Source organism: Callionymus lyra, chromosome 7, assembly GCF_982586985.1.
Source record: "Callionymus lyra chromosome 7, fCalLyr1.hap1.1, whole genome shotgun sequence".
NCBI classification, from domain to species: Eukaryota; Metazoa; Chordata; class Actinopteri; order Syngnathiformes; family Callionymidae; genus Callionymus; species Callionymus lyra.
The window spans coordinates 11,065,320-11,084,683 of NC_141824.1; positions in this window are offsets into that span (position 1 = coordinate 11,065,320).

Here is a 19,364-nt window from a genome sequence, read left to right on the forward strand (position 1 = left end):
AAGTCAAAAGTGCGTGGTTCTGCACTTGAGTGCAGTTCTACAAAAAGGACAAAAGCAACTCTTGGAGGAAGCAAACATCAGTTTTAATTAGCTGTAACTGCAACATAGAGTTATAACACATCAACAGTACTAACATGTATTTGACAAAGAAGCATATATTAAGATTAAAAAAAGGATTTAAAACTAATATAAAATACAATTTAAACATCCAAAAATGAGGCAACTGGACTGGGTGGTTTTTAGACAGTTTTATTTTAAGATAACGTTCATACTTTACTTAAATGATCAACTTAACCTTCTGAGAAATAAGAGAAATATTAAGAAATTTATATTATTATAGAGTTAGAATGTAGAAAAGGCATCGTCTTTGTGTAACCAGACAGTTCAGCTCATACAAGGTGGATTATTGTTCATCTTTATTTTGTCACTTATACAGTAAATATGTCCGTTTTTTATTTTAAGAGAATATAAGAAACATAACTTAAGTAAGTCAACAATTATACAGTAACGAACAAATGGGCTCCAACTGAATTTGAAAGTGTAGATGAAGAAAGAAAAAAAGGGATAATTTAAATATTAAGCATCCAAGATTTAAAATACTAAAGATTATTTTGATTACATTTTCTACGTGTATATAATATGTATGTAAATGACTTGATAAATAACCATAATAGCTTTTACAGACAGTTTGTTAATCTTGTTTTCTAGTGACTGCATATGCAACTTCGTGTTTGTTACGCCTGGTCTGAACTATTGCAATTGTATTGATCCAACAACCAGTGAGTTCCAGAAACAAACATGTTCATTATTCTGCAATGTTTGATTTAACTTAACTAAATAAAGATATTTAATTTAATATTCTCGTTAAATTGATAACAATTGATGTACAAATGATCTCAAAGTCGTAAACCTACATTCACTCTGAATTTTGGACGTCACCAATGCGAGACACGATTTTTATTTAAGGTGTGGATAAGTGTTTTCATCTCTTGAGGAAATCTCGGGACGGCTGTAAATGGCTCTTAGCAAAACACCATCACGACGCCACGATTGCCGTCTCTCTCTCACAACAATCTGCAGTATTGAAATCCCAGACTAGATACAATCAATCGCTTATAATTGGCTCCACGTGTTTTTCTTTTCCGAGCCAAACCGAGAAAAACAGGACAGACTCGCTGCTGCTTTGCGTTTCAAATTCCCATTAAGTGTCCCTCGCAGATCCATCTTGGCGAGCGGACGCCAGCCCAGGGAGTGAATTATCACACGGAGACGTTTCTGCTGATAATTGACTGAAGGAATGCCAGGCACTTACTGATGAACACGGCGCCACTTCAGCGTGTATCTCCAACCAAATGGCTTTAGCGGGCTAATGGCGGTGAGGGGGGGGGGTGAGCTCACACATGGCAGAGGGTAATGTAGCTTCCAGCTCAGCTCATTTTCTCCAAAACGAAAAGAGATAATCTGGACCCCCCGAAGGCCTGCGAGATTGAAAGCCTCGCGAGCGGAAAAAGGCCAGATAAGTAAGAGAAATTAGACTTGAACCTGCGCCGCCGTCCTCTTCCCCCCCCGCCCCGGCCTCCCATGTTTCACATCGGAGTCGTTCGTGTGAAGACAAATATCCCAAAACCTTTAACTCAGATTCCTCTTTCATCGCCGTCTTGTTACTACACGAGCGTTTTTTTTCTCCTCCAGTCTCTCTCCATCACAAACTGATCGTGAGTGACTAGAAAAAGAGGATTTTTTTTTTGTTGTTGTTTTTGTTTCGTGACATTCTTTTCCAACTCATCCAGATGGACTGGCAGCCGACAGTCTCTGGGATCGGGCTTTCATTTTTCATCGCATCCTCTCTGCAGCGGAAACTCACACGAGTGAAAAAAAAGTCGGTGCCAGGAAAGAAAAGAAGCTGTGATTCACTGCCATTTGTAGGGAATAATTAAAAATATATTAAATTACAAGTTTTCTAGGAACAAAAAAAACGGTGAATAAGCAAGAAATCCAATACAAACAAATGCCTCTAAATGCAATTATTATGTAAAATAATAACAGCACCCAGAAGAAAACAAAGTTTGGAAGATGATGAGGATATTGGATCGGGGCTGAGAACGACTGGGAGCTGATTACTCTGCTGTTTTCATTTCGAGTCTGGCGACTGGGGTTTGTGTCGACAAAGAGGTCGAACTCAATCACGGATGAGTGAGATCCACAGAGGAAGGTACGTCTGCAGGGGAAAATGTTGGGATTTTTTTTTGTCACGACAATAAAATAGGAAAAAAAGTCATCAAGATCAATCCCAGTCAACCACCGCCAACGTGAACGTTTACGTGTAAAGTCAATGTGGAGTTGTTATTACTGTAGTACGACAAAAACACTCTAATATCAGTGAGGTAAGTATGTGGATCCGATTTTATATTCAACTTGTTTCTCATGGCAAAACATCTATAGTAGACAGGAAGCGCTGGCCATATAATCCCTGTAGTACTTCCTGTCCGTGTAGGATGTTGTTCTAGAGGCGACCACTAAAGACAGGCTTAAAATATCAACTTGTTTAAGTTTTAACAACAATTTCTCTTGTCGAGGCTTCAAAACAAGAGGGACGTTACTGATGAGCAATATGGAGGTATTTGGAAGATTTCAGAATCAGAATCAGAAAACCTTTATTAGTCCCGCGAGGGGAAATTCGGTTTAACAGCAGCAAGAGAAATAAAAACACCCAGAAATAAAAACGAGAAAGAAAATCTAAATGGAATAAAAGATAAATCTGCGCTATATAATATATACACAATCATATTTACATAAATAACAAGAGGTGCAGTTAGTTCTTTTTGGAGGAAGACAACTGAGCTCCAGTCGCTACATTAAAATTAACAAACATTTTTGTATATACAACTCTAAAAAGAACAGATTACTTTGAATATAATCCCAACCCTTAGTCGACAGGAGGGTAGAAAATGAGTGAAATTTGAACTGTTAATGCAACGGAAAATGGGCTTCAAGAACTTAGCATTTACGATAACTTTTGTGAAAAATGTCGCTCTTTAAAACATTCAGAACTAGTAAAAAAACAAAAAATGATCTCGTATTATGATGGTAATCCATGTCAAATGAGTTTCCATAGTGACCTCACATAAAACGTGTCAAGGTTGCTTTTTAAGAAATAAAAATCCCTTTCAGAACAAAGTGAGTAGACATCAAGTAGAAAATTCTGAACTTCAAGGAAAAGTTGCTTTGCTTGTTAAAAAAATAAATAAGAGCTCAGATTTTAAAGTGAAATATGCAGAGTAGGAATTATCGAGAAAAATAAAATAGAACAAAGAGCTGATTAATCTTCTGAAAGAGACGACGGACGCACTGATGTGAGGCGAGTCGGAAATACTTTTTTTTCCGCTGGTACTCATAAAGCAGGAAGTAGTTCCGACATCAAATATATTATCAAGTATATTACAGGTTATATTGAGTAGATAACATCCTCTTCTGTGGGCAATCCACTCACTTCCTTACAGTCTCTGCCTTTAATCCAGTGATTCTCACCTGTATCCCGTGTTCTGATGCCAGGTGGACATTTCTCCTGGCAAACTTGTGACCAAGATGATCATTTTATCTTTCCTACTGAGACTTCCGCGGGTCCAGTGGTTCCGTTTCTTTTCTAGCCAACATCCTGTTGGTCCACCACAGAAGCACTTTACGCTTCCCACCACATTCTCCCAGACGTCACTCCGTCTGCCCTTTTCAGCTCAACACGAACACAGTGTTCAGCGGATGTTCTAGACGCCATCGTGATTATAGTTATGCGAGCGAGTTACTTTCTTAGCACTTTCTCACCACAATAGCGCAAGTGAAAAACATGATTTCTTGAGTTAATACATACATATACTTCCACAAACTAGAGGAGGAGGTTGAAATGAAGACTCTGTAGTCTTGAGTCCACCACCAGAGGGAGCCAAAGCCTTCGTGGCACAGTGCTACAGGGCTTTGAGTTTACAAAGTCTAAGCCTTTTGTAAGCAAGTAAGTTAGAAATTAGTAATTATAGAGTGCTTTTCTAGACCAGGGTCAAAAAGCGCTTAAACAATAAAAAAATAAAAAAATAAATACTTAAAAGGTCAATACAACACCGAGACAAACACAAGAGTCTCAGAAGATCAAGGTGCTCGAGACAGGAAAATGACTGGACAAGTCCTTCATCTCACTTTGTAAAACAACTTTCCATCAACACAGTTTCCTTTAAGGATATGACAACTTTACTGTAATCGATCGTCTAGATTTAACGCACATTTCAAATAATCACTTGATTATTAACTGATAATCTTTCAAATTTAATTCATATTAAATAATCATCGCCTTGCATTAAAATCCATGGGCTCAGCTATTCTTCAGGTCAAACACTCACACTGAGAAAGACAAAACAATCTCTCGATGATGCCAGCTTGTCAAGGACAAGGACAGACATCTGCGTAAGTCAACTGATGAAACAGATTCTCTCTAGAAGACAAAAAACTTTGGTGAATTTCCACGACGGCCACGTGCGGCAGCCATCTTAGAAGACAAGTGTTTAGAGTTACTGACCAGTCAGAGATGTACAAATGACTAGAGGCGTTTACCTGAATATTTATACCATAAAGGATCCGCCATTTCATTTGCTAAGAGTCCATGATCATGTGAGTCGTGTCTCTGACTTTTGCATATTTCACTAAACGAGCAATTTTCTCTTAAACTCAATCCTGTGACTGTGTCCTTCTTTACCATTACCACGTATCAATACTGGGGGAGGGTCGGTTCATCCGAACAAAACCCTAACGTTCTACAATAAATGACTCTCATTAAAGATTGGGTCTTTTACGTTAAGGTAGTAAAATAGGGAAGAACGCAACACAACTACACACAACTAACCAAAAGACAAAGCAAAAAGTTTCCTTCACTTGAAGCTCCATTGGATGAGTTTATTCCACTTCCTTCTACTCGTGGTTGTTCGCCTTCTGTCTCGACGCCATCACCGCCATCATAAACTCTCAAGACAAGAGCGAGCGCTGGGCCTCATCGCACACCCTGATGAAACTGCAGATGGGAAAGAGGTACAACAACTTGCGGCGCGATGACGACCTTGTAATGAACTTCAAGGCGAGCGAAGCAATCGAATGGACTTCATTGTCTCACACCATTTCTCACCATCAGCCGGTGGAAAGATGCAAAGTTTTATGGGCCGAGGACACAATTTGAGCCACCGACATCAAGGTTCTGCTCGGGAAAGCACAACAATCCATCCAAAAAAAAAACAAGCCTAGTTGTGCCAGGTGTGTGATGAATATTGTGTTACAGATTCAATCCAACGGCACCTACGCTTGCCTTGCTCACATCCATTTACATTATTCTTGTGTCTTGCCGGCCAACTGTTCATATCATACATTTAAAATGCTTCTTTACACCTTCACCACTACACCTGGAGCATGAATATATGGAGTATATACTGTATATATATATATGTACTTTTGTTTATTATAATATTATACATTTATTGATTCTCGTTTTATTTTTCATTCATTTCCACAGCTATGTCCAAGCATGCATTACAGTACTTTTTCGACGAAAGTCTTGAAATAAACATTTAAATGTTTAAAAAAATATATCTGTAAACATTGAATGACTTCTCAGAAGTATAAACACCAAATCTGTTTTTTTTTAATTATTAAACTGGTGGAAGAAATTGTTATTTTGACTTTAATTTATTTTTGTTATTTTATGGTATACAGTTCAATAAAATGTTTATTATATTAATATTTTAATTTGCCATTATCATGCAATAAAATACTGCAAGATCCCGGCGATGACTGAGGACGAGAGGATACAGTTGACTCCAGCAGCTTTTAAAGTTTATGTTTGGACATATTTTGGTTTTAATAAAAAATGAAAGCAGTTTGGACTTCATCAAGAGTCATGTGGTCTGTATATACTACAACACCAGAGTCAAGTACTCGACAATACTACACATATATACTCGTTACTACAGTATCAGAAAATATTGTATCCTGGCTTCTGTATCGTGTGTCTATAGTTCCTTTACACAAGCTCACAAAACACAGCAAACAATCATATCAATAAAACAACTTCCATGATTCATGGATTTTGTCATCACAGCAACAACAAAACAAAAAACTCACTGGGTCGTGTGTTAAGGTACACAATGGAGGGATTACATATATGTAGGTTCTTAACCATAACTAAAAACCAAGATACTCTCAGGTAAAAATGTATGTGAAGTGAAAAATTGCTCTTCGGAAACGGTCGCATTGGCAAGTAATGATCTTTACGGAGCAGCTACAGTGGACTCCATCACCAGTCAGCGCAGTGGGAGAGAAAAGATTTAAAAAATAAGTTCTTCTAGCAGTGGTTTTACATCATTAGTTTGCCTTGCTGACGCTTTATTCTCAGTTTCTCCTCAGATACCAAATGCCTTTTTATCGTTATTGCTGTTTAATGGAATGCAAAAATAGACAATAAAATGTATTCAGACGGTTGGTTGTAAATAGTTTTTTTGTTATGGACCTTAATGATGTTGTTATAGGAACAAATGACCACAAACGTAATTTACAGGCATCATTATGACGAATTAAAAGACAATATCGCGGGTATGTTAGTAAATATTCATGTTTTCTGGCCCATGACCAAGTCTGCCAAAGGATTTCCGCCCATTGCATTATTGAGTTTAACACCCCTGAATTAAATTGAATTAGTTAGCATCTCTTTTTGATGCTAATGCAGTAGTTAACAAGAAAAATCAGGATGAACTGCAAAGAAATTGGAACATATGACACGTACACACACTTGAGCTTTTATTTATGAAACCATCTGCAGTTTCTTCTCCTTGTGAATCTAAATTATATATTTTCCTATAGCCAAACATCTCAACAATATTTTAGTGGTTAAAGGAATTCCTGGGAGCTGAGCTGATAATAACTAATTCATCTAAAGCAGTTGCCAGAGCTACTCATGTTTTGTGGCTCCAAATACAACATCATTTTATTGAAATTTGTACCATTATACTTCTATTAGAACCTGATATAGTTTAAGTATACATCCTCTGTTATGATACTTGCAAAATGATTTACAGTGAAACCAAAAAAAAGTGGGTGTTTTCCAGGCCAGACGGGAGATCCAGGTCACTCGTAATTGAATAATGTTGACACAAAACAGATACGTTTCATCACAATTTACGACCAGTGTTAAGAATGATGGCGACATGAGAAACTATCTCTGGAAGGTTGGAAGTGGAATCTTTTTAGTAGTTGTCTGCAATGAATTTAAACTGTGTATTTGTACAGACATAAGAACTATAAAATGGGAAATATACTTTCTGAAATGTTGTCAACAATAATTTCTTAATTATAATGTGAGCTAATTTGAGGGGAAATATCTTAATTAAAAAATTACATGAAATAAAAAAAATTCCCAGTGTAAAATGGTTATGATTTTACTATTTACCCTTTTATGCTAGTATTATTATAAATGTTTTGTTATCTATCAGACATGAAGGTTAATACTAGTTGTATAATCCTATTTGTAACCTTAACACAAAAAGAAAATGATCTAATCATGATAAATACCAGGCCTACTTTTGACAATTAAAATATACACATGTGTTAAAATATATATTATAATAATTGAGATAAATTGAGATTATATGATATTTCGTAATATATATTGTGATATTATGATGTTATATCTTGGTTACAACCTGACTAAAGTTCAACTAATGTGTTGATTTAAGTGTGTTTTAAATAGATGTGTGACTCTATTGTATCATCAGTGTCTGTTGGTTCAAAATTCTCTTTTTATTTAAATATTTATATTAGAAAATGATCTTAAGCCCCGCCCACTGTAAGCCGTTTTTCTGGAGAATACATTTTGTTCACCATAAACACACCCACTCTGATGTGATTGGTCAAACATCGAGGTTTGTCACCACGTGTCATCAGTACCGGAAGTCACCGCCTCCGAGGGACTCGTTGTATAAACAAAGCGGGGTGTGATTACAGCTGGCTGGAGGAGAAGTGAAGCCATTATTACGTCAAAATGGACTCTCATAACCTCTCGTTCGCCCAGATTTCAGAGTTCAAAACATGGTCATGATGAGGGACTTCTCAAGGGAGGAAATACAGTATTTTGTATAAAAACCATCAGAAGACTAAACGTCTGTACATTGCCACGACAACATAGTTTTAATCACAGACCTAGAGTGTTTTCCGAAATGCTTCTTGACGTGCTTGACCAACTGAACTGAATTTAAATCTGGACATCCATTCCCCTGCTGATCCCTCAGGACCTACAGTCCTCTCCTGCTGGAAGCCCCATCCATTATGCATCAGCTGTCGGGCCTATTCCAGTGGAGAGAGGTAAAAAAAAAAGAAATGGAGTGAAGCAGAGTTTCCCAGGGTCCCTCAATCAGTCCCACAGTCGCTCATGTTTCTGGTTCCATCTGAAGAAAATTACCAAAACATGAAATATTTAGCATTGTCCTTCCCGCACGACTTTTCTGCTCAATCTTCCTTTTCGGGAGAAAAAACTTGTTTTCTTTTCTTAAGGGGGGGGGGGTGGGGGGGAGTCAGAATTTACAGCACCTCCTCACCGAGTGTTGATTTAGATGCAGAGTGAGGAAACAATATGAACAGTGGAGGTCAGGACTGCGACGCTCCTTCTCAGGGGAAGGAATGACACAAGCACCGGGGGGCCGGGGGGGGGGGGTTGATTTATGCTCCATGGAAACACAACGAGGAATGGGTCGACTCGGGAGCGATGACACGGGTTGCATCATCGCGGGCGTGTGTTGCTGAGTGATGATGGTCTGGAGAGGTGCAGCATTTTGCATGCATAAGTAGACAAACAACCAGGGGCGACACTTGAAAGCATGCATGCATTTATGACCGGGTAAGAATGTACAGAGAAGTAGACCCGAGAACCAGGTCGGATGTCACTTAAAGATTTTATACTGGTAAATTGATAAAATGATGAAAAGACGCTTCCATTGCCTAAAGAATTTAAAAGCATGATCTTGAACTCTCCTGACTCACTCACATGTTTCATACAAGTCTTCCTCTCCAAGATGCAGTAAGTCCCTCATCATGACCATGTTACCACTTTACAAAGTCCTCCCCTGTGTGAAATCTGGGCGAACAAGAGGTTACGAGAGCGAAGTCCATTATGACGTCATAATGGCTTCACTCCTCCTCCAGCCAGCTGTAATCACCCCCAACTTTGTTTATACATAGAGTCCCTTGGAAGTGGAGACTTCCAGGATTGATGACATGCAGTGACAAACCTCTATGTTTGACCAATCACAGCAGAGTCGGTGTGGTTATGGTAAACGAGTTTTCGTCTCCACAAAAATTAAGTGTTTTAAGTGGGCGGGGCTTAAGATCGTTTTCTAATGTCAATATTTCAATGAAAAGAGTTTTGTACAAACAGACACTGATGATACAATAGAGTCCAACATCTATTTAAGACACACTTAAATCAACACTTTAGTAGCCCTTTAAATAGCTGTATTATGAGGGGTAGAGGATGAGAGTGCAAATTGTCAATAATACTATTTAATATTTAGCCATTTAAGCCAAATACTATCCACTCCAACACACATTTGCATGTCAAGTTGTAGTTAAAACAAGGTTCTAGACCAAAAATAAACTCTAGACTCTAACACAGGCATTTTACACATGTCTCTAGTGATCTCGGCTGCAGTATCTTCAGAGCTAACAGTTTAAGAATACTGGACATGTTTGGACCTATCAAGGATCCAATCATATAGTTTAAGTCAGCTCTTGATTGTTCAATAACATTCAATTATTTCCTGGTAGTCTAGGCAAGATCTTTTAAAAGCATGAATGATCATCTCCAACTCCCCCGAAGACAAGAGAGGTTTTTTTTGCTGAAAATATTTTGTGATGGAAGAAGAAAAAAAAAAGAAATTACATTTTTGACAGTTTTTGCTTTTAAAGGCATTCAATGCGACAAACTTTCCACAATTGATTTCAAAACCAGTTTATATCTAACAGTCAACTATCTGTATAGATGCAGTGTTAGTGTAGTTCTTTTGACCGGTCTTGACATCAACTTATTCGAGTCCTTGGTTCTGTCTTGGCCGGTGTCAGGCCTTGAAGTCAACTCGAAACGTAATCAGTCGTGATTTTTTTTACTTCGCTTCCTGTAGGGATAGTTAACACAAAACTAATCTTAATTAATATTAATCTCTCATTTTCTACTCACCCTAGTTTGAATAAGGCTTGTTCTCTTCCTCTTAGGAGTTTGTACATTAATGCTATTGTTGCAACTGGCGCTTACCAGTCTTCATCTTCATCTTCGTCCAAAAAGACAAACTTTAAAATATCCAAAAACCTCCATACTGCTCGTCTTTAACGTCCCTCAGGTTTAAATTAAAAAAAAACAGGTTTAAATTAAAGACTTGTTTACATTTTTTATTTTTGGGAAAAATTTCTTGTTGAGGTTTAATAGAAGAGGGACGTTATAGATGAGCAGTATGGAGGTATATTGGATGTTTTATAAAAATAAAAAATATTATGATGAAGATGCGGACGAAGACAATTGAGCTCAAAATGAAATAAACATACATTTTTGCATGCAACTCCAAAAGGAATGGATTACTCCAAAAATAATCCCAATGGGTAAATAATTGAAATCTAGTTGAACCATCACTCAGGGATCAGAAGGCCTGGTCTGAAAAAGTTAGAAGCGATCTGTAATTTCATGCATCCATCAACGCTGGAAATATGATTCATCAAGCAATAAAGTCACAAGGTGACATTTCTAATGAATCGTTTTCATAAAACATTTCGTAAAGTACAACACATACACCTACAGACTAATAATACTTCTCAATCAACCACTTTGTGTTTTTGAATTGAAGGAGGAAAAGGCAACACTGAAGTATAATAATGTGTTTCTCTGTCGTTTCCCTTTATTATTCCTCCATCTTCTCAATGTGAATGCTAGACAGCGTTTCTCTCATTCCACTTCTGACATCTTGTTTACATATTTGTTTATACCTTATTATTTGGTCGGTAACCGCATCAATACACATTGATTGCATGAAGGCCAAGTGCCATTAGTGTCGTGAGCTTTAGACTCAGACAGATGTTAATCATCATCCATTCGTGCGTCTCTTCCAGTGAATAAAGAGCGTTTATTACAATGGGTTTTGATTGACGGTAAGTTGGTACCGATATAATCATCTCTGATGAATCCTTTTGTCTGAGAGATACGAGTCCAGAAGTACACGGGCAATCAATCAAGCGAATCCACCGCCTATTGTCTGTTAATAAAACTAAATCCAACATTAGAACCAATTACATTTAATTTCCTCGACTTCATTACCATTGGAGTCGAGGCTTTCAACGGCAGGTAAATACGACTAAAACCATCCTAAAGTCAGAACCAATGAAAGGATTTTTTCTTCGAGCACTCCCCGACAATAAAGCAGCCGCGGCGGTCATGAACGCAACCACTTAAGGCAATTACTTATCTCAATAAAATAAGATAAATGTATTTTATTTAAACAACAATGTTGTTGACTGGAAGCACAGGTGGGTCAACGAGCAACCAAATCCTGATATGAAACGAGTGTCATCTTTGGACGAGCATTCAGTGGATAAAAACCTCAAGTATGTACTTCGCTTTTACGATACGAATATCTCCCCTTAAGTGTGTGTTTAAGTGTGTACGTAAGGATGGTTTTGAATGAAGCACTGTATCGACGATTTCTCACATCCTCTCCCGCTCAGCTTTTCCCGAAAATAAAACCCAACGGTTGGCATTTCGTTTGAGCTGGATTATTGCAGCACTTTGTGTAAATGCAATATTACTCACGATGACATTTTATTTTTGTTGATTCGGCAATTTTGTATCGGCTATTGTTGGTTGAAGACATGCATGGTGGCATTCTGAGATCACGATGAAAGAAAGAAGAAAAAAAAAACCGTGAATGTGTTCTCGACTGAAGAGGAACATAAAATTCTTACAAGGAAGAATGACTTGGCCCAAATGGGAAATTAGAGAGAGGCAGTTTGAAATTGAAAAAGAAAAAGTGAATAGTATCGCAGTAAACAGAGAGGCCTCAGAAACAAAGGCTGACAATCAATCCAAGTAATTGTTCAGATGTAGACGAAGACATTTAGTGCAATTGTTCAAATATCCCTTTTAGGCTCAGAGGAAAATCATTTGCAAAGAAAAGTTAAAGGAGTATTTCCACCTGCATATGTATTCAAATCAGAGCTGGTCACAAGACTATCACAGCGAAGGGAAACAATGGCTTGTGTTTTCGGAGAGTGGGAGGAAACCGGAGTCCACGGAGTTTAACTCACACAGGCATGGGGAGAATATACAAACAACTTCACACAGAAATCAAAATTGATGCAAAACATGTGACCTTCTTTATGTGAGGAGGCAGCAACTACTCGGAGAGGTGTGTATTGACAACAAGCGTTTCAAGTTCCTACGTTACTGTAACAAGGATATATGTGTAGTATTGTCGAGTACTTGACTCTGGTGTGGCAGAATTTACAGACCACATGACTCTTGACGAAGTCGTAACTGCTTTGGTTTGTTTTCAAACCAAATATGTCCAAGCATCCGCTTTAAAAGCTGCTGGAGTCACTGTATCCTCTCATCCTCAGTCATTGCTGGGACCTTAAAAGATGTCATTGTTCTCTAGCTCTAGCTCAACACAAAAAAAAAAAATTAACAAACGCTGTTAATATTTGCATGTTCATTTGAAAACTAAAAATGAATTATTTTGTTTTATACACACTTTATCGAAATATAAACCAAAATACTATGATTTGAAAGTCCAAAAAAAGTAATCGATAAAGTTTTGTTGAATATCAATATATTACCGTGTATTCAATATGTAAGATTTTTTAAGACTCCGCCCACTGGAAACTGAGATAAAATGCTTAATAATTCAAATCGTGTTTATAAATCGTCAATAAGGATGTAATGTGCATCAAACCGTGACAACGTGACAGAAAAGGTACAGTTTATTGTGTCTACGTTCTAAAGTTTTCATGTGTAGTCACTACTTATGAGCCTGCATTTCTATTTGTCAGTGACGCAGGCAAACCCCACTTCTACTTTACCCCCCGGGGGGTTCATCTATAAGGCTGACGCAGGCGAGATTTATTCAATTGTGTGGGAACACTGGGGCCCTTTCCAATTCTCACTGGGACTTCAAAGCCTACAGCGAGACATCGCACTATTACGGTCCACGGGTGTGAGCGAAAAAATGTATTATAACAAATACATCCAGTCTCTGCTGCAATCCGTGACAAGGCTTTCATAAGAACACGCAGACTTTTCTCACTTTCTCCGTCATCTGTCCCCTTTGAGGATTGTGAATAATCGCACCTTTTGATGTTGAAACAACAGGGAGGAGGAGGAGAAGATGGGAGCGATGAAGAGGCCGCTGAGGGAGCTGCACGAGGATTTAAAGACTTAGCGTTGCACTGCTTTCAATGCTACGCTAATGAAGCAAATTGAATTAAATCACACAGGATATTGAAGCGACGCAACGAGCAGACACAATAAATCACATCGCTCTCTAAAGATTAGTATAAGATGGAGGGATAAGACCTGAGAGAAGAGAGTGTGTGAAATGAAATACGGTTTTATCAGCTTTTCTAGCTGGTGATGAAGGTTCTTGAAACCAGGCCTAGTTTTCTAGAAATTCTTTATCATGGCCGATGAATAATTTAGAAAAAACAATCGAGAATTATAGGTCATTTATTTCTTTGAAAGCAGCTCTATGCCATTTTTATTCGAGCGACGCCTGTTGACTAGACTTTAGCCCGACGGGAGACCACATTTCCCATGAGCCCTCGCTAAACATTGCAAAAGTTGCCATGTCCTGGTTTGACTAATGTTCTGTTTCTAGACTTCCATTGATGAATGAAGGATGATACTGATGAGGTAATGAATCAGATTGTGGATAATGAAATATGATATGCGTTATGACGGCTTTGTAAATGACATAACTTTAACTTTGTACTGTAAATAGACCCAACCACAACCAGCGCGATATGTAGCATGTTCACACCATCCCCAAGAACACAAAACACCTCAAGTCACGGTATACAAGTCATTCAACTAGTTTTAAGTTATTTTAGTACAAATACGTATATGAAGGTACACAAAACTACCCAATGCTGCTTTAATGCCAACATTTCAACAAAATCCCCCCCCCCCCCAAAAAAAATCTATTGTGTGTAACTACAGTAGGTTTTATTTCTACCACCTTTTACAACAATTTCTGATCACAAGAAGTATAAAAAAAAAAGAAAATTCTGCTGAACAATAACCTCATAGCAACAACACAGACAGAAATCCCTCCAAGAAACACATTCCCATGAATTGGTTGTATAAGTGTTGCATTGACATTAATAGTTCCCCACTCCCCAATTCAGTAAATCACTCTCACACACACACACACACACACACACACACATGCACACACAATGGGAACCAGGTCATACATCATCGCTAAGAGGTCCAGCATGATTATTTTCCTTCCATGTTCCCCTTGCAATGGTAAATCGTTTTTTTCCTCCAACAAAGGATTCACAATTTTCTCTCGGATAAAAGAATGTTTTGTTCCGTTTCACCGATGCCTTGACCCGAGCTTTGGTGACTTTCAGGTGACGCACTCGGTGGTGAGATTCTTCTCCGAACCCTGTTTTGAAAAGTTGGTACAGTAATATCCTAAAAAAAAAATCTGGAGAAAGCTAACCTTACTAGAGTATTTCTCCTTGGGTTGATTCTGAGGTGGCCATTGCTTTCTACCTCTATGCTCCTTATGTAAACCTGCCGTTTTTACTTTACTTTACTCCACATGGGCAAACGGGTACATTAGACTTTCCTCTTGCATCTGTGGAAATGGCTTCTTCTGCAGTAAATGGGTTCGTAACCAATAGTGTGAGAGATTTTGCCTAGCTTCTCAAAACATTGTTTTTTTCTTTATTTGTAAATGTGAAAGTGGATGTCGAGCTATCACCTGATATCATAAGGCGATTACAGGATAAAAAAAAGTATAGAGCTGATCAATAGTCTAACTACGGCAAAAGAGGAGTTCAAAACGTTGGTATTAGGGGTGTGAATTGACAAGAATCTGCTGATACGATAAATATCCCAATGCAGGGTCAACGATACGATGTATTGTGATACTGTAGTAACAAGTATATATGTGTAGTATTGTCGAGTAGTTGACTCTGGTGTTGCAGAATTTACAGACCACACGACTCTTGATGAAGTGGTAACTGCTTTTTATTCATTTTAAAACCAAAATATGACCAAACATCAGCTTTAAAAGCTGCTGGAGTCACTGTATCCTCTCGTCCTCAGTCATTGCGGGGATCTTGTAGGATTTTATTGGTCCATTAGCTGCAGAGGATGTGATGACTGCTGCCATCTAGCGGTCAGATGTTTAATTGCAATGCAAAGATGAACAAATGCCTTTTTACCCATTTTTTTTAAACAAAATGTATTTAAATGTAAACATGACAATAACTATGATTTTTGATGATGATTTAAATCTCTCAATATGGTGCCGTTGAATTTCGATAAAGTATGGTGAAAAAAAACATGGCTACATATCGCCGCATTAATATTTTCTCACACCAGTAGTTGGTAGTAAGTAAGTAAGTAAGTAATATTTATATATATAGCGCTTTTCGAGACCAGGGTCACAAAGCGCTTAGACAATCAAAACAATACTCAAAAAAGTACATACTTTAAAGATCAAGATAATACTGAGAACAACACAGGAGTTCGAGAAATTCAAGGAAAAGCCTGAACAAATAGAAACGTCTTAAGGTGTTTCTTAAAGGAGTCAGTAGATCCATCAAGCGCAAAGAGAGTACTTACAAAGGGTTTAATAATTGGTTGATTAAAAAATAAATATAGTGTGTAGGGGTGGCAGAGTAATACTACAGTGACACACAGTTTCGCAACATTTTGACCGATTTTTGAGCGGCGTGTACCACATAAAATCAGTTTGAGCTCAGTAGAAAAATTTGAATTATGATAAAAGGCTGTAAAACGGTCTATTTTTGAAGAAATTGAAGAATTTTAAGTGTACAATATAGTCTAAAAAATACAGTATATAAAGTTATGTTATTGCTTCGTTAGGTTGACTATAATTTAGTACCTATTTGAAGTGAGTCAACAAGAACAAATAATTTGTGTCTGGTAACTACTGGAAGGGCTTTGCTATAATGGGATTAGGAGATGTTTGAATGGAGACAGAACCCTCTAGTGGTTAATTTGCATAACTGTGTGTAGCCAGTAACAACCATCGACATGTGTAGAAAAACTTTTAAAAGTTGACAGCCCTAAAATCATCATCTTCTCCCCATCACTTTGGGGCGACTATGACCAGTGTGTCTGAAGGAGATTCAAGGTTGAACCTCCCATAAGATAGTAATAGATTTTTATCCAGGAGGGTGCGATGTGGTTTCAAGCTGATGTGCAGCTTCACAAATCATAGACTGGAATAAGATAGTTTTGACAGCCGCGGTCGGACAAACAATGTTTAATGGAAGGGAAATAATTGACAGAAACAAAGTGTGTTCATGAAGGAGTAGGTGCAGGGAACCGGATGTGCCATTAGAAGGGAATTAAGGGAGATTAAAAATGTATCCAGAGCCATGAATTATTAAAGCAACTCTAATTGCATTTGCATAAGTTGGAGAGATGTTGTTTACAAGTGTGTGCAGGCATGTCTGAATTTAGTGGAGGTTGCCATGACGTCTCAAAACCTAGCTGGAGGTCCAACAGCGGTGCAGAAGTATCTCTTTCATGACTAGTTGAGCTCCGTGTACACGGACGTTGAACTAGAAGTCGTTTCCTTGAAGGCGGCAGGGAAGAGAAGACCTTCGCCAGCTCAGATGTTGGGACCAGATGGCAAGGGCTAACTTTGATCACAGTATTATAAGAAAATGTTTTTTTTACTGGTGGATTCTGAATCATCTGCAGGCTGTTTCCATGACCAGACTAGACTTTGATTAGCTTCAGCAACACTGCCCCTGTGTGGTCGCATCTATTACGACTATCCGTTATATACATAAATATATCAAATAAATGACTTTCTCTTTTGAAAATAACCTTTTTAATATTAGTTTCATTAGTATTATTTTCTTTTCTTTGGAATTATCTTCACTTTGCTGCTCTAACAAAAAAAAATCAATTCCAAGCTGAATAAATAACTTGATTTTATATGAAAATATTTGTATTAATTTTATTAATACAAATTGTGTCATTTTTCAACAACAGGAATACAACTACAGTTTAATTATTTAATGAAGAAGAATAATAACCTGCTTCAACTTTTCAGAGTTCTTAAATAACTGTATGTTAGGAAAAACAAAAAAAAAAAGTTTTATCAATGATACTACTTGTTACTAGATAAATGTGAGATATTTACACACAAAGATGGCGTTTAAAAAATGTTAAAAATTGTAAGTAAGTAATTAGTATTTATTAAATATTTTACAGTGGTTGTAAAAAAGCAGTAAATAGGCTGTATAAAGAAACAAACAGTATATAAAAAGAATCCTGTGTTAAGGTCAGGCAATCTGCTTTTATGGAGTCCTTTCTTTACGCTGCCGTCTCCATTGTTTCCCCAAAAATTACCTACAGAATCTGCATTTCCCTTTTCAACGGTCAGATCAATCACTTTTACCTTAAAAGCTTCATTCCTTGTGTGTCATTGTGGTGAGTTTATGTTGCACAAATTGACAAACAAAATCAAGCTTTCATCATTTTCATTGATTGACGACTGTTGACATCCAGCTCAGTTATCACCAACTTTTGTTCCGGAAAATATCGTCTCACTTAGTGGCATCATTACCTCCAACCGTCTGCCATGCTCTTGTGCTTTGCTAGAGCGCCTCCTGGAGGCTTTTAACCCATCAAAGTAAATCCATAAATCAGCCACGTTGTTGCATAAGCCACAGGGTTCAAAGCATGTTAATAAAAAAAAAAAAGCAGCGGCCTATGGTCCGGAAATGAGCGGAAAATGTCTGCGGGCGTCTTACACTTACAAGAAAATCCTCACATGAAACAAGAATCCATTTGTGCTTTTGTTTGATGAATCATTAATGAATAGAGTTTCCAGAGAGGTGAAGAGCTCAATGGTTCTGGAGTGCATACTCCCGATTCGTAAGTCGAGGACGGCCGAATCGAGCAAAAAGGCTGAAATTTGAACCTCAGTCATTGAGTTAGAGTAGGAGATAGCTGCGACTGGAACACGTTATCAGGCCTGATAAAGCCGATGAAAACCTTTGGCCCTCCACATATACACTCTCACCGGCGGACCATACAAATCCGACCCTCCTATAGAGCAACGTCGTGCGAGAGTTGTGAAAGACTGTTAGTCCGACCACAGCGCTTTGTAATTTGCTCTTTCACTGGCTCTGGGGTCTGTGTTGAAGAGACCTAGAGAACAAACTGCATCGATTCCAGCCGCTGCTAATACACTTTGTCTCTGCTGTTGTCCGAGATAAAGAAAACAAAGTGGTATTAAATTGCAAAATCGATGTTACATTCTTTTAAACATTAATAATGGACTGCAGCGAGCTCGACTGAAGCTTTGACTTTATACAAACACTTTGCATTTAAAGATGTGGAGGTTGGATATATATATAAAACAGATATATGAACAATATCACAAAGGAGACCTCCAGAGGGATCGATTAAGTTTATTAGATTAGGTTAGGTAGAACTTTATTGATCCCTCAGGAGGACTTCTTCGGGATTTTTTTTTTTTAAACTAGCCACAGCAAATACAGCAATTTTTCATAAAAAATGAATTAAAATAAAATAAGAACAAAGAGAAATAATGAGAAAGAACAAGATGATACAATCTAAGTCTAAAGATAAAGAACATAGATCAAAGAAAAACAACAAAGACAAAGGATACAAAGACTAACATAGAACAGCACATCCAGATACTTTCACTCCACTCCTGCCCCCAAACTCAGAATTGTACAATTTAATAGCCCGAGGAATGAATGAGTCCTTGAGTCTATTAGTGTTGCACCTGGGTAGGAGCATTCGTGCACTCATTCTGCTTCTCTGCTCAATGATGACAGTGTTAAGAGGATGACTGTCATCATCCATGATGGACAGTAGTTTGTTCAGTGATCTCCTCTCAGCAACTTTCACCAGTGAGTCCAGCTTCATGCCAAATCTATCTATCTATCTATCTATCTATCTAATTATCTATCCATCTATATATTTCTGCATTCTGGTTGGAGAAAATGTCATTTGTATTCAAAGTAATATTAACAATAGTAATTTCATTTATAGCCTTTAT